Below are 15,019 nucleotides of genomic sequence, written 5' to 3'. Positions count from 1 at the left end.
CATATGGTTATTGTACCAACATACAAGTGTCACAATTCACACATGGCGGTGCTCTAAACAGTTTCCGCTCGTAACACCCAATAAACACCAAGCTGCAGCAGTAGTAGCAGCTTTAACACTACTTATAGTACTACTACTACTACCGCAACTGCTTTGCTAACATAATCGCACCACACTCCACAACACAATTGGCAATCGACCGAAGAACCGCTCAGGATCACAAAGGTCAGCGATAGTGACTAAGCAGAGCGGGCGAACCGAAATCGGTGTAATGCTAATGAAATTAATTAATCACAGCGTGACAGTGGAAATAATTTAAAATTCTACTTGATTTTATCATCGCTTCGTTTTGCTTTCGCCTCTGAGAATGGTAGCTAGCAAGCGTACGAATGGCGCGGTTCTCGAAGACCGGAAACATTTCCCTATAGCGCCGACTACAGCACGTTATTCCTAACCGCAACACATTGCACCACGGCTTACATATTCTCGTACGATAAGCGGAAAAGTGCTAGATCCATGCAATGTAGCAATTCTTGCGATAATTTCCATGTGAATCAATGCATCGCTTCAAACGTAACACCTACTGAATTATTTCTCTCTAGCGCATTTTGTGATTTTCTTAAAGGCAGTGACATTTTACAATAAAATTTCGCACCTCTATTTTTCACGAATTTGATTGTTTTGCACACACAGCTTTTAAACACTTACAGGCGTTGAAAAAAACATGTGTTTATATTTCATTAAATTTGTCTTAAAACTTTTCTTATAAACCTTTGTTAAACTGGTCATATGATTGCTTACAAGAATTATGCATAGTCGGTCCTTATCGGATATAATCGCAGCAGCACCCGCCATAGAACTTTCGTCACATCGTCATTTGAACTAAATTTTACACTTATTATCCGAAACGAGCCATCCAGATGCATGTGAACGAAGGAATGGCATGGAATGTAGTATAATCAAGCAGCTTTAATTTGGATATGATTTTATTAATTTAAGTTAATTTATTAAGGGCCGGCTTGACGCTACAGGCGACAGCGGTGCCGATCTTCAAACAGCACGACCGGGGTTCAAATCCCATTCGGACCTAACCTCTCCTCCCTACCTAGTGAGGACTGATGATCAAACTACGTGGTTAAGTCTCAACAGGGTACCGTAAGTTTAGTGCGCTCATAAGGAGATATCATTGGTAAGATTCCAGACGCGATAGTACACTGCAATCGACGACGCTTTCCGGTACATCAGTATTTTTTTTTTTTATGTGACACCATGGGAATTACGGTTTCCGGGATGCAATTAAGCCAATCCACAGCTTCAAAACTCCCGTCAATTTTCAACGCGCCGTTCCGTATGCGGGTCTTCTAAATCCTTTCACACACCTAGCTTGGTTTAGTTGTACTATGATCTGGACTCATCGGCCTTCTAAGGTAGCGCCGGCCAACGAATGACTTACTAAAATTGTTGATACTAGTAGGTCCGCAAATAAATAACGACCGTTTTGAAATTGATGGGGCCACCATGGGCTGTGGCGCGATTTTGACGTTTACAAACGTCATAAATCAAGCTCGGGAATGGAACAGTTCGGGAGACTGTGTAAACAGATTAGTGATTATTTAGTGCGAGTAAAAGTACCATTTTCTTGAAAATGTCAGATTTTGAGGCGGATAAGCGTCATATACGGGAGGTGTTGCTGTTTTTGTTTCGAGCGAAGAAAACGGCAGACGAAGCGCGTCGAGAGCTTTCGAGTGCTTACGGCGATGCTGCTATAAGCGAAACAAGGTGTCGGGATTGGTTTTGACGCTCTAAAAGCGGCGATTTCGCCTTGGAGGATGCTCAACGTGAAGGAAGGCTCAAAACGTTCGCCGACGAAGAATTGACGGCTTTTCTGGAGCAAAATCACTGCCAAACGCAAAAACAGCTTGCAGCCGTGCTTGCTGTAACTTGTCAGACCATATCATCACGGCTGAACGCGTTGGGCATGATACAGAAGGAGGGCAAATGGATACCATACGAGTTGAAACCGCGGGACATTGAACGCAGATTCTTCATGTGTGAATTGCTGGTCGAGCGGCACAACAGAAAGGGGTTCCTGCACAGAATTGTGACGAGACGAGACGAGAAGTTGAGCAATCCTAAGCGCAAAAAATCATGGCGATCTTCTGGTTATACCCCAACATCATCAGCTCGGCCGAACATCCATAGCTCGAAAGTTGTGCTGAATATTTGGTGGGACCAGCTCGGTGTCATTTACTACGAACTTCTGAAACCGGGAGAAATAATCACCGGTGAACGCTACCGGAATTCTGCTGCATGACAATGCTGGGCCACATGTTCTGCAACCTGTGAAAAACTACCTTAATACCCTCAAATGAGATGTTTTACCGCACCCGCCGTATTCACCGGATCTGGCACCATCGGATTTTCATCTGTTCTGATCCATGGCACATGAATTGGCTGACCAGCAGTTCTCCTCCTATGAACAGATCCAGAATTTGTTGGATACCTGGATTGCGTCGAAAAACGTATCATTTTTCCGAAAATGAATCCGCGATTTACCCGAAAGGTGGAAGAAGGTAATAAATAATAATGGCCAATACTTTGATTGGCCCAATTTCTACAAATAAAAATGCCACGAGTAAAAATAAACTTATGAAAAACAGCCATTATTTATTTGCGCACCTAATACATAATTTGATAGTCATACAACATACCGTGGTATGGATCGGATGAGATTTGAGCCCCGGTCCGGTCGTGTGAAGACCGGTACCATTGTCGTCTCTACCAACGGATCACTAAATTTTTTTTCTAAGAAGCTGATTAAAATCCTTTTTAAAGTCTTTATAACACCTAAATATAATTGCAAATTAAGAAACAATTTAACATTTCGTGTAGTTAAACATTTGCCCAGCAAAATCGTGTGTTTCAATCAAATGAATGCGTCATAATCGCATAAGAACTATATCTCAATCAGACGCAAATTTGAATAAGATGAATGTCTTAGAACGTTCGATGTGTGTTGAATTTGAAAACAAATCAACAATTGCTTTGTCTAACGCTTTCGCTATGCCACCTTACGTGACTTCACACAAACGCTCAAAATGTATTTGGCGTGAAAAGTATAACAACTAGCACGAGGCTTGGAATGGCTACATCGAAAGATAGCTCGAGAACTCACAGGCCACCCCTCCCACCGTAGCCAAAAACTTTGCACTGTTATCATCGTCGAAGTCAAGACCAAACAACGGCAACATCGGTAGCAACACTAGCTGAAGCAAGTAGCAGCTGCGGGAAATGAAATTAATTTTATCGGTTTCTGATACTTCTGTTGCGGAACTGCTCCGGGCAGTCATACGGGTATAAACATGCCCTGTGCCACCTACGGCACCTGTGCTTGTGTGTCTCCTGTCGCCATCGATTGGATGAAGACGAATATGTAGCATCGTCGATTCGTGTGCGCACCAAAGTTAACGCAGGTCCCAACGGCGACGGCTGCTTCGGGTACGCGAAACCTGCCCCGCCACAGTAGATGTCTGTATGGCGAAGAAGCGGTAAATAACTCCAACGCCACCGGAAATTGGATTCTCATAATGAAAGCAGCTCCAAGACAAAGTTCGTGGAAGTTGAATTACCGACGCGCAAACGAGCTAATTTGCTTAACAGTGCGGCTTGATATTTCGCTCCGAGCTGACAACAGATCTGATCGGCTGGATGGATGGATGGATAGATGGATAGGTGAAACTCGCGCAGTCTATTTTGACGAAATCTTGTATGCATCCTTCTTGTTTACGCATTCTCGTCTGCAAACCCATACTTACATTACACCTGTTTCAGAAAACGTTACGCATGGTACACCACAAGCAACTCAGAATGTGTGAAGAAAGATGCCACAACATTCGATAAACAACCAATTTCAATCTTCCATTGTTCTGTACTACAACAGATATTGATTAATAAACTGCTGGCTGTGTTTCTACAATAGGCACTTCAACAGTCGAACTTTGTTAATAACAACGTTAGCCGTTTAAGCATGGTTTATACTGGAATTGCTAAACTACCATATCAATACGAGAAGGGAATTGCATTTTATCTTTACGTCCTTCTTGTTGCACACTTTCCTGACGTTTTACTACCGTTTACAAAATACCCGCTCTGGTCAAATGCTTCTTCGAATTATTTGTTCGACTTGTTTCACGCGCTCGAGAGATAGCGATAGTGTCGGTTCCTTTTTTATGTTGACCTACCTGGGGTATTATTTCGGGTTGTACTTACTTACGAGCAATCGTGCCATCCCCCAACTGTACGATACCAACGGAGCACTGCGGTAAATCCTACACCATCCGTTGCATACGGTAGTGGTTTGAAAAGGAAACCGAGTTCATGGAAAATGCAGAACCATCTCTTAACCATAAAAATAAAATGCTTTTCAAAATAACACATAAGTACACACGTTCGCCTAGCGAGCCTCCTAGCGCTGGTTTAACCGAACGATATCGAACTTTCATCACTGTCCACGGAACTCCTTCTACCCGTAGGAAAACGGCATTGAAGGCATTTGTTCTTACGCCGAGTCCGTGTTGCCGTTTTCCCGTTTAAAGAATGAAATTCGCTCACTCTCACCAAACGCTTACCAGCTTACGCTGCCAGCACTAAGCGACAGAGTCACTAACGAATGCAACTACCATCCGGAAATAGAAAATAGAACAGAAGTAGTGTATTGTACCGAGGGAACCATTGCTATTCCATAAAAAAGATGGTGGAAAATGGACCGAAAGACGAAACGTAAATAAATAATGCATTTAAACCGATTTCTAACGACAATCTTTAAGCACTGAATGCATTTGATCGTTGCCACAACTGCTGACCCAACTGTACATGACGGGTTTGTCAGATAGAAGAAAAAAAGTGTCGCCTCTTATCTAACAAATCAATCGTTCTTAAACGTTTTAACACCTTTCACTTTCATGACTGTAATCGACATAAATACAGTACACAATTATTCTCCTCCATTACACGCCGAAAAGAACAATGACGAAAAATTCTTCACTGTCCATTGTTAATTGTTGTAAGTTGTTAATTTATTTATGAACTAGGATCACTCTGTTAAACCATGACGAAACTAACTTTCGTCAAGTTGACTTATAAAGGCCAACAATATTATTTCATAAGACATGAAAATACTTTTCTCCTTTTTTTGAAATCTTCAGTATCTTTTTATGCTTTATTATATATTTATCATTCGGAAGAAATTGACCAAATAACAAACATAAAACTTTAATACTTAAATACCTAGACCTGGACACAAGAAATCAATTATTAGACACTGAAATAAATGAATAATCAGTGACAAATTACATGAAAGCATAAAAAAAAGGTGTTGCAAAATATTTTTAATTTCATTTGTTCTCAGAATGCCGTAACATTGTCGCTTTATGCTGTAAAGCAACGACGCGACCGTTTAACGGACCGTAAGCGTTATCGTTGGCCTCCGATGTTTGCCGCGAGAGGGCGTAGTGCGATCAACGTCTGCGAACGGACCCAAGAGTGACGTGTTGATAGCCGACGATCGGTCCCACATGAAGAGATCCGGTGTTTTCCATCCTGACCGGCCGAACAAACGCACTAATAATCTGTTAGCACGGCAGAAAAGAAATATTGTTCTCAGGTAGACCTCGTCGCAGTCTCCCAGCAGGTTCCGAATTGGAGTGTTCGGCAACTTTCCAATGCCCTGGACTGCATCCAAAAAGACGACGTCGAGCAGCCTCGTATTCCACATAAGACCATAGAAGATGATCTATGTCGTGGTATCCGAGTCCGTAGCCACGTACTTTGGAGTCGACCAGTCCTATACGCTGGAGATGCGCGCCCAAAGTGAAATGATTAGACCTAAGCCTAGACATCATTCGAATGATCGCACGATCACCTGAGATGCCGTGGAACCAGCTCATCGGTGTCCCACGGTGTCTGCCACCGAGCCAATCAGAGAGACTGTGGGGCACACATGTACTCGTGCGGTAGGATAAGCCTGTCGAACAAGGACCCTTCCGAAGCACCCTTTTTGGTCAATTGGTCTGCCTTTTCATTGCCCAAGATACCGCAATGTGCAGGCAGCCAAACAAGAGATATCCGGAATGATTTCTCAAACAACGAGCTTAAGACCTTTAATATTTCTTTTACGAAGTAGTCCGGGCTCTTAAAAGCCTTCACAGATTTTAATTCTTCGACAGCGCTTAAACCGTCGGAGAATATAAAATATTCGTCTGAAGGACAAGCTCTTATAATCAACAAGGCGTCAAAGATTGCGGCGAGCTCCGCTACATATAGCGAGCATGGCTGGCGTAGTTGGAAATATGCTTCGGATGCAAAGTTATATACGCCAAAACCGATGCCCTGCTCGGATGATGATCCGTCAGTATAAAAACGGTTGCTGCTGGAATAGCCAACAACATTTTCTACAAAAATGCTGAAAATTGCTGTCCTGCGAAGACTATCGGGGATAGAATTAGTTTGCTCTCTCAACGAGATGTCTACAACAGGGAGGTAATGCCTTGTTAATATTTTGTATATTGCATATAGTCACCACAAGTGACGGTGGTGACAATACGGTGGTAAGCCGTAATAATATAATATAAATAAAATAAATAGTCGTCAGAATTAAATCAGTTTCGAATCCTAGAGCGTCCACCATTTGCATATTAGGGACACTAGTACAAAATGTTCTATTTCTAAAATCTAGTCTTGTCTGGCAAAGTGGTCTTGATCTTGATTGCAGTTTTATAATTTTTCCTGTACAATTAATATGCTAAAATAGTTATATGATTCTAGGGATGAAACAAAAACTATTTAACCAACCAATCAACCCAGGTGGGGCTTCATATATACTAATTTATAATCATCACATCCTGACTATTTATCTACGGGTAAAATCAAAACAAGGAGACCAGCCAATGACAAGCCAAGAAATATGCAGAATTTGAATACCCTGTTGTAATGCGCTCTTCTACACGATCCTGTGTTATGTATTATTTTTTGTAGTCGAAAAATATTATTTCCTAAGTAATGAGTATTTCTTAATGCCAAACGATACATTGCGCCTGATGAAGCTGTATCACTAATCAAAGTTTTATATTCTTTTCTACCAGATCGAGGAAGTGATACATGATTCATGTCGTATGCCACATTATCGTACTAGGTGAGCCAATAACACAGTAAATCGAATAATTAATCTATCATTTACTCCATTTTAGATACAATACTGTGAAACGGTGCAGTGTGGTACCCGTACGTTGATCCATCCATTAATTTATATTTGTAAATTACCATTTCACGCTCGGGAAAAATTGATTATTGTGATAACATTCGTGAGTAATGGACCGGCCTTATTTATAAATTTTCTTAACATGTTCCTGTAGAAGCAGACAGGAACAAAACAGTAAGGTTTTAATAGTAACTAATTTTCTAAACTTGTAATAATAAAATGAAAATTATTAGTAAAAATGTTAGATAGCATTTCAACAAAAACACTTGCAATCCTCGAACAGTATACGAACATCATTTCATACAGTAAGTTAATTGATTATGAATAAAACTCAATAAACGACTTCGTTAGCGATAAATGTTAGCACTGCTAGAGGAACAGCAGTGGGTGTATCCCCATCGTAGATTTGCTGAGTTTACTATATCGTTGCTTTATAACGTACCGCTATGACTTCTGTGCATACCAATTGAGGTGCAAGCTACTGCCAAACTAGACAAAGAGCGTTTTGTGCTACATAAAACAGATTACTGAATGTATTTTTACCAAATACCCTTTAGACCGGCATTTGTACGTGCAGACACAATGCGTAACCAGAGAGAAAGCTGAACGATGATAACTTTGTTTGGTTTTTCATCGCTTGCTTTCACTCGCATCCGTTCTCCCAATATGCTACAAATCACTGCCTCGCTTTTTGTGCTGAGCAACTGCATACATTTGTGTAACAGTTCTGTTTTTTTTTCTTTTTTATTTTTATTCACTTCTGAGCTAGTGAATTATTTTCATACACCACCAACAACATACAGCTTCGTAAAAAAAAAAGTACATGCGAAGTAAAAATGATGAACGGATGTTCATCACCAGAATGCGAGCGGCATACCCGCAGTACAGAGGGAGGATAGAGATTCTACTGTTAGCGCTATATTTATTGGACGTTAGTAGGATGGATAAGGTGATGAAAAAGCACGATTACCCCGATCCAAAAAAACGACTAACTGAATTTCAATGAATTGTTCGATTGTTGACTGAATAATTGATGATTTAGCTAGTCTAAAGTTCGTTTTTCTAGCGAATGCTGCTTTCGTTATTTATGAGATTTTTTACCACGTGGGCATAAATTATGCTACATTTTTCTTTTGAGTGAAAATATGATTTACTTCCAGAAGGAAATTTACGTTGATTGTGACATTAACAAAAATATGAAAAAAAAACACACACACACACACACTTACGTAAACTTAACATTAATGTATAGAAATTGTGTGCAGCAATACGGCCAGGCAGTCCTGCAGAAATAAAAAAGGCATCCAATAGTAGTAAGAGGTTCTGAAGCAGAGTGTAGACCACTTCAAAATAACCCATTACACCATACATACTATTCAACTATTCAAATGTTACTAACATAGCAGAAATTTTAAAAAAATGCTTCATCCATCTATTGGCTTTCTAGACTTCCTGATACCACGTAGTTGGTTGGTCAGTTCTCACTACGCCGCTATCTTTGTGTAGTTCAATTTAATACTTAACAAATTTTTTAACTAGATGGAGAGCCAATTCCAGAATAATTAAAGTTGAATTTCATATCAATATAGTAAAACTATTGCCATTAAAAAATATAAAAAAATAGTCAGACCACTGTTTCGTGAAGACTATAAAACATACAAAGTAATACGTCCAGGCCATCCCTTATTAAAATTACAAACATGAGCTATTACTGAACCTACACACAAAATAATAATGGATACATCATGACGGAATTTGAGGAAAGAAAACACTTGTAGTGATGTTTAAATTTGTTTTCATCACAGGCAGTTCAATGAGGCACGTTCTAAGGCCGGGCGGTAGCGGCAGCGGTCTTCACACGCCACGAAGGGATATCGAATTCGCCCAAAACTGTCTCCCTGTACTGACTAACTATACAGCTTTGTCTACGTCAGATAAATCAACTAATCCTGTAATAACAGGTCAAAACATCTTTATAGATCCAGAGAAAAAGAAAGCGTTTGAACAAAGACAGGAAGCGTCGAATGAACAAAAACATGAATAAAAAAACACGCATCAAGTGTAAAAAACCTTATTGTTACATCATGTTACAAGATTCCTTGTCATCACGTATACTCATTGTGGTTTTTCGTTCATACCACACAATACTACCCCAGAATACTAGCCCAGACGACATCGTTGCGGCTCTTCACAGGGTACGATTAGGAAACAAAGCCCACCCGGACCGTTCGCCTCGTAATGAGGTCTGACTATCCAGCTATGTAGTATCAATAATGGTGGTCGGTATGACCTACCAGATCAATAAATCAAATAGAAATAAAATTCAAACAGGTAAAAAAGTACTACGAGTATTAGACAGGCAGTAAAAGAAGACACTAACGAACATAGGCTTTAAACTTCTGAGCAGACACATCGCATCAAACATCATAACATACATGAAAACTCATTTAGTTACACAGTCTTCATCGTTTTGAAAATCATTCACTTGATATATAAAAGTTAATATAAAATAATAATATAAAACACCAACATTGATGCCAATAATGCTAAAAATTATGCCAGGTTTTCTTTTACCACCTATTTGTAATGTTCTACGGTCCATTTTCAACTGTAGTTTTGTCCGCTATAGCAGGTCGAGAGTTGTTAGTGTGGATTGTTTGACTGGCTTGTTGTTAGCTGGTATATTTTGTGTTCATCAATTTCATGAATTCACTCATTCACATTCACATTCACATGTGAATCTAGTGAGTGACACTAGATTTTGAACACTTGACTTTGAACACAGAATAAACACTTGACGGAAAAAAAATGAGAATTGCGTCAGTTCAGAACATAATCTTTCGGTACACGCAACGATACCTGTCTAAGATTTTTCCCCATCTAAAAAAAATCCCCATTGACTTGGAAACAAGCCTGGCTTGTTCCTATCCTCAAGAAGGGAAATCGTTTCTTTGCCTGAAATTACCGCGGTATCTCACGTTTATTAGCCAAGGTTTTTAAATATGATTATCACTCCTCCATTTTCTGTAAACTCTATACTCTGTGTTTTATGTATTGAGTGAAAATAAATGATTATCTTTCCGCCCTCGCCCCCCTGGCTGGTGATTTATTGTTTGTCCTGTTCCTCAATGATGTTTCTGGTTTCTGGTTTGCCGTCTAACATTTTTATCTGTTACGCCAATTGCAGATTTTGCGCTTCTTCAAAGTGTCTTAGGCCGTTTTTCCTCTTGGTGTGCATCGAATACATTAACCCACTGTCCCACAAGAAGTGTCGAATCATTTCAGTTACTCGTTCATTATAATAAATGAAATTAAATGAAATTAAACTGAAATAAAACTGCTTATGTTGTGTTTAATGTATTTTTTTTAAATGTTGGTACGGGTACGGTTACGGGATAAAGTTACCTTTCACGGTTCGGAGGAGGAAATATCTCCCAACTAATAAGCAAAGCAATGAAGAAGAAGTTGTTAGTTAAATGGCCAGGCCAATCTATCGGGATAAAAAAGATAGGAAATACACAGATTCTAAGTAAGAATGAATATTTTTTGTTTTGCAGAGCTACAGAACACATTCTATCAGTTTATTTATTCATTTAATTTATTTTTAATATGACGGCTTGCGACTATTATCCCACATTTTCACAGCTCACAGCAAAAAAATTCTGTTATTTGCAGTTTTACTACGGAATGCATGGAACGTACAAAAAATTGCCCAGCTAGGACCTATCTAAAAATCATTTATACAAAACCTATTGCTCCAAGTGGTCATCGAACATCGTTCTATTACAACATAAATCATTATGTAACACATTACACACAACGCCCAAATGCAAGCATAGCAATCAAAAACAAAAGAAACAATATAAATTTGAATTTCATATTTTTCAAAATTGTATAGCGCATTGGACTCCCTGGGTTCCAGTGTACTGAATATGCAGGTCAAACGGCAGAGACCTCGTACATTAGAAAAGAAAGCGTAGTAAGACTAATTTTAGCTTCAACGTTGATTGCTTTTCCGTGAGCCAGAGATCAGTAATATAGCACAATTCCAAAATCAGTTTCATTGTCAATGATCAAGATCTTTAGATAGATAATGTTGTTGTTTCTATGTTTTTTTACGAGACTTATTTCCATTCGCCTCTTCTTTTAGACAGTCTAAATTCAAATCCATCTATAAATTACACAGCTACATTCAAATTTTAGAGTACAAGCTAACGTCTTCAAAAAAAATTATTAGTTTTTTTGTCTCCTCGATGTTTTTGCAGAGCACAACCTCCAGGCGCTCACTTAGTCCGTGCCTCTCCCTCTCTCGGGAGTATCCACGGTATTCCGTTACGTCGTGCTGAACTGTGGACTCTAGGCCACAGAATTGACATACTAGCAGTGATTCCCTTTTCAGTCGATGAGTGTTGGTCAAATGTGTAAAAACAATTCTTAGCCTAGACAACACTCTTTGATCGTTGTGGTTTGAAGGATCAGTCCAGGGTGCTACTGTCAGCTTGATTTTTTTTAGATGCCATAAAGTATGTATTCCATGTATTTTGTCAACTCTGTTGTACCATCTGTTTCAACCAGTCTGCTTCTTCATTACCAGTTATACCAATGTGTGCTGGTATCCAGCAAAGAACGTTTTTACTGTCGTTCATGATGGAGACGATCTCTTGTATGTGAGGGTTTCGGATGGAGCCCTTTTCCAGCACCTTCAGCTCACTAACGCTATCAGTTAAGATAACGTTTGCTATTGCGATAGCAAGTCAATAGTGGAAGTATTTTCAGGAAGCTTAATACTACAACTTACCTCAGAAGATGTAATTTCACAACCGGCTGAGTGGTGTTCTACTGAGCCTTCCGTGTAAGTTTTGTGAAAAATTTTGTACTTGTTGGCTACCAGTTTTCGGTACTGTTGTAAAATTTCATGTTTACTGACTCCTATTTTCAGCATATTCTCAAGAGTTCAGTCTATTGTTGGTTTATCATAATACCAAGGTCTACTTGTCATATTTATATTGGCTATTCTTAACGCTATGATGTGTTCGACTGGTAATTGACCACTTTCACACAAAACTGAATTATTTGCACTATTGATAAAACCTCCAGAAATTTTCCTGTGCTGCGCTGTGTTGTACATGGGCGCAAGTCTCCTGCCGAATGTGTCATGAATCATGGATATGAATTCAATTCCATATAGCAGTTTTGGAACGAACCAATTGTTGCATAACATGAGGAGGGTTTTCCTGGATGAGCGTATTTTTCGATAAGTTTTGACCATTTTTGCAGCACCATAAGATCGATAAGAAAAGCTCAAAATCGCCTACAGCAATGAGGATTTAAAAATAAAAGCTTGTATATACTGTGAAAGATACTAAAATCTTCTCCAAATTCTGAAAAGAGACTGATCGTCTTGTATTGTATAGCCCTTACAAAATCATCAATGTTTTTTGACCGACCAAAAAGTCTGTTAGCAAAGTACATCAGTTCATGTGAAAAGGTTCTTCTAAGTTATATACAACTTTTCAGCTTAATACGAAGCATATACATGAAATACCGATGAAAAGTTTGTTCAGTTATGCTGCACATTAAAGAATAAAAGCAAATGAATGCGATAACTCCATATCTTGGAAACAAAGTCAATTACATGCACTTTAATTCTTGGTATCTTGTAATTGGATTCAGTCGATAAATCAATAAGCTAATTCCATAAACAACAATGCCATAACCTCATAAAGACACATATAAGAAACAAGAATTTTTTCAAACCCCTTTGGTAAACTAACTATCTGTTTGTAAATTAAGGATGGCATGTTCAAAACCATATGATACGTTTCCAGCAAATCAAGCGTATGTGCTTTAATTATTTTTTCAACGAAAAAAATTGAAAAGGTATTAAAAGCAAAGCATTTAATGAGAAACATCCAATGCAAAAGGAGTAAAGTATTTTAAATTAAATTTTGGATTGAAGATAATAATATAATGTGTTGTGTAATTTCGTTGTAAATTTTTTGCAATAACGGTTAGAGGAAAATCCCCTTTTCTGAGTTTTGAAATTTATGGACGATACCTCATGTAAAAAGATAAGCGAAAGAAACTACTAGACAGGGGTTTCAATTATAGCAGAGAGTTGGGAATCAGGAACGAAATAAATATTTAACGTAAAAAATCATGTTAAAAACATACATATAAATCTATTTGGGTTTACAAATTAGCTCAGCGAGCAACTAAAACAGGATCGACTTAGGAATTTGGGTTATATAACTAATAATAATGAGGAATAATAATTAATAATCAGGAACGGATCAGATGAGCGGATAGGCTCAAGTTCTGCGAGCTGAGCCGGCGAGTCGCCCTGCCAGAGGGCGTGACGCCCATGCGTACTCTACCACAGATCGTACTAGAAGGCAATACAGCATCTTAGCTGATACCGGATCGTTCGTGTCATGCACTACCTATTTGAGCTGACTTGTTAACTGATTAATCTGAGTAGTAATGTGTTAGCTGATCGTGAAAACTTAACTTATTGTGTCAAATCCCTGTCACAGCCACGTAATGCGTATTCGTTGACCAGGGGACTGGGTTTTCTTATAAAACCACAACATATGTTCAATGCATAACCCAAGACCGTTCGTAGAGCACCAGAAGTGGAAACGTTCTCGAAGCGGACTGCAGAACCAACTGAACCAACAGAACCAGTAGAGGATCGGAAGGAACAACTTCGCATTGTCAGTGTAAAACAGGTGATTACCAGGAGGGACGAGCCTCGTTACGTCACGAAGATGAGCAGACCAAAAGATTGCTCGCTTGTGGCAACCCTGCAAAAGAATTTGTGCGTTGTGAATGTCCCATTATTATCTAGCAAGATCGGTCACTTGTGTTTGGTAGTACATATTACTTAGACAATTAAAACTTGTTTGTTAGTCCAACCTGCATAACTAACTACAGCTTGGCCAGACGAATAATTTACGATTATATATATTTGCAATTAACAATGTAAAGTTATCCAGCGTAATGTGACTTATTCGTAAAGAAACACACAACATAAATCGTCTTTCGACACTAAACCAGTACAAGAAACCTTTTAAAATATGCCACACAAAATGAACTTCAGATTCCCTACCCTAACACTAGGATCTACTTGTTGAGGTAGCTGTATGCAGGAATCATTTTCAAATTTGCATGCAAACAGCTGATGGCATGTTCGACATTAACTAGTTGTCGGAGCCTTAAGTACCTGCTAGGAGCCACAATGTTGATTTTCCCTAGAATGTAAGAGAAGCTCATCAATACGCCTGTAAGTTGACGGGTAATCAGGAAGTACGTAGACGATGTCATTGATACGGATAACAAACATCAGAGGGAGTAGAATGCAGCCTTGTGGTACCCCTTAATTTTTGTAAAAAGGTGCTGAAAAGGATGCGTTAGTTTTTATTACAATTTTATTACCGACACCCCAATATCATTCGCGATTTCGGCCCGAAAAACTAACTGTCAGAACAAGATGTCAACCTTAAACGAGCTATTGGTCAGCGCAAGCGAAAACGGTTTAACACATACATCATTCTGTAAAAATAGCAGTAGATAAAATTACAACGTTTCAAAATATGTTATACCCAGTTGTTTCATACATCCTAAGTCTCTTTATTCCCATCAAAATATTTTAGCCTATGATAACGTATTACCTGACGATAAGCGTTATAAATCGCTTGTGTTATGTTCCAGTTCTTAAAGCCTACGTTTTCTCAATACATTATTTATTTTCCTTCAGCCGAT

The 15,019-nt window shown here is 39.0% G+C and overlaps 1 protein-coding gene across 1 annotated transcript in view; it reads right to left on the bottom strand.

Moving 5' to 3' along the window:
* Window positions 1-15,019, bottom strand: part of LOC126564842 (beta-ureidopropionase) — a 300,108-nt gene that overhangs the window by 254,589 nt on the left and 30,500 nt on the right. The gene's annotated exons all lie outside the window — the stretch shown is intronic.

Source organism: Anopheles maculipalpis, chromosome 3RL, assembly GCF_943734695.1.
Source record: "Anopheles maculipalpis chromosome 3RL, idAnoMacuDA_375_x, whole genome shotgun sequence".
NCBI classification, from domain to species: domain Eukaryota; kingdom Metazoa; phylum Arthropoda; class Insecta; order Diptera; family Culicidae; genus Anopheles; species Anopheles maculipalpis.
Note: the sequence above shows the minus strand (reverse complement) of the source record. Positions and strands in the feature narration are given on the sequence as shown.